A 2,597-nucleotide genomic window follows, 5' to 3' on the forward strand; every position below is an offset into this window, starting at 1 on the left:
CGAAGGTTGACAAGGCAACGTTAAAAGCCACGTTAACCTAGTTAACGTGGGTTTTAACGTGAGGCAAAAGGGGTGCATTGGAACGTTAGTAACAATGTTAAGTGTCACTAACGTTCTCGAACTTGGACTTTCACTAAATGATTAACACTCCTTACGCCCTGAGCTTAAGTCTCTGCCCACTCCGCACTTTCTCTCTGCAAGTAAAGCCAAGCCCAAATAAAGAAAGAAACTGCTTCAAACTCAAGATCCAAAGGCCCAAGACTTGAAGAGTGAACTAGAAGCTGAGAAGAGTAGTATATATAGGAGTAGCTTTGAATTGTAAAATAGTTCTAGAGGCTGAGGAATTACTCTCTGTATTTACTTTCTTTGCAATTTCTAGTTTTATGATGTATTCTCCATCTTTATTTTCATTTTCAAGAGCTATGAACAACTAAACCCCTTTCATTGGGTTAGGGAGCTCTGTTGTAATTTGATGGATCAATACTAATTTTCATTGTTCTTCTTCTATCTTTCCTCTTGATTTTACTTGAAAGCTTTCGATCTTCATCCAATTTAGTAGTTATCTTGGAAGAGAAGCTATTCAAACTTGGATCTCTTTTGAACCTTGGAAGAGGAATGAAGAGATCAAGCTAGAAATGCTTTCTCATGCTGGACCAAATTGGGTTTGGATGGGTATATGACTGTAACCCTCTCAATACTTGGTTTGGGAAATGCATGTGGTATAATCAGTGACCATACTTCATCTCTTCTCATGAGCAATTGACCAAGGAATTGGCTATTGATCAAGATTTGAGAGATTGAATTGCAAGGAATTGTAATTCAATCACTTAAGATTGCCAAGGAGATCAATGAGTGCATTGATTGAGGAAGAGATGAAAATGAACTTGATCCGGAGAATTGCAACATCTCCTAAGCCCAATGAACTCCCCATCTCTAATCTTACCCATTCTCTTTAATTTCTGCGATTTACTTTTATGAGCAAATCCCCCATTCCCATTTATAATTCTGCAATTTATTTTCAGTCATTTACTTCCATTCATTTAATTCTAGCATTTACTTTTCTGTTATTTACATTCCCGCCATTTTATTTTCTGCAACTCTCAACCCAATTTCTGGATTCGCTCAACTAGAACATTCTTCTAATTAAAGTTGCTTGATCAATCAATCCCTGTGGGATTTGACCTCACTCTATTGTGAGTTTTTACTTGACGACAACTTCGGTACACTTGCCGAAGGAAGATTTGTTGAGAGACAAGTTTTCCCCGCATCAAGTTTATGGCGCCGTTGCCAGGGATTGATTGTGCATCAACAATGATTAGCTTGGAAGATCACTAGATTGAGCATTTTATTTTGTGTATTTCATTTTCTGTTTAAGTGATTTACATTTTGTTTTAGTTAAACTTATTCCCTTCTCCATCTACTCTTTTGTTTTTCTTTGTTATTTTCAATTCTGTTTGCTAACCCACTAACTGTTTGATATATTGCATCACCCACAAGTAACATCAATTCTGACATAAATACTGTCTGCACCTATCTTCTCTGCTTGTACTTGTTGGTTGTATGACAGGGAGAAGAAGTGGGGCTTCAACTTCCTTTGATTCTGAACCAGAGAGAACCTTCCTTAGACTAAGGAGGGAGGCAAGAGGAAAACGAGTAGTTGGTGCTGAAGAAGAGGAGGAACAGATTGAGGAATACTTTGAACCAAACATGGAAGAAAACATGGAAAATCATCATGAAGAAGAGACTCACAACCATGGCAGAGGAGGTGGAGTAAATCATGCTGGGGAGGATAGAAGAGTTTTGGGCTCTTACATTAATCCAAACCCAGGCAATTGTGGAAGTAGCAACCAAAAGCCAACAATCTATGCCAACAACTTTGAACTTAAACCACAGCTCATCACCCTTGTTCAGAACAACTGTTCGTTTGGAGGAGGTGTTCAAGAAGATCCCAACCAACATTTGACCACCTTCCTGAGAATATGTGATACAGTGAAATCTAATGGCGTTCATCCTGACGCCTATAGATTGCTCTTATTTCCCTTCTCACTCAGAGACAAGGCAGCCAAGTGGCTGGAATCCTTCCCAAGGGAGAGCTTGACAACTTGGGAGGATGTGGTGAACAAATTCTTAGCAAGATTCTACCCTCCTCAACGAATCAATAGGCTGAGAGCTGAGGTTCAAACCTTCAGGCAACAGGATGGTGAGACTCTGTATGAAGCATGGGAGAGGTTCAAAGACTTAACAAGGAGGTGTCCACCTGACATGTTCAACGAATGGGTCCAGCTGCACATTTTCTATGAAGGGCTCTCTTATGAGTCAAAGAAGGCAGTAGACCATTCATCTGGAGGGTCTTTGAACAAGAAGAAGACCATTGAGGAAGCCATAGATGTTATTGAAACAGTAGCGGAAAACGACTACTTCTATGCTTCCGAAAGAGGGAACACAAGAGGAGTGATGGAGCTAAACAATGTAGATGCTCTGTTGGCCCAAAACAAGCTCATTACCCAGTAGCTAGCTGACCTCACCAAGAAGATAGAGATGAACCAAGTAGCAGCAATCTCCACTTCATCAACAACACAAGAAGGAGTAAACCAAGA

At 40.0% G+C, this 2,597-nt stretch overlaps 1 non-coding gene across 1 annotated transcript; it reads right to left on the reverse strand.

Moving 5' to 3' along the window:
* Positions 1 to 2,160: 2,160 nt before the first annotated feature.
* On the reverse strand, positions 2,161 to 2,264 carry LOC112782033 (small nucleolar RNA R71). Its single transcript, XR_003192776.1, has one exon. It is a non-coding gene; the product is annotated as a small nucleolar RNA R71 (small nucleolar RNA).
* Between the last annotated feature and the right edge of the window lie 333 nt (positions 2,265 to 2,597).

This window comes from Arachis hypogaea, chromosome 19 (genome assembly GCF_003086295.3).
Source record: "Arachis hypogaea cultivar Tifrunner chromosome 19, arahy.Tifrunner.gnm2.J5K5, whole genome shotgun sequence".
NCBI classification, from domain to species: Eukaryota; Viridiplantae; Streptophyta; class Magnoliopsida; order Fabales; family Fabaceae; genus Arachis; species Arachis hypogaea.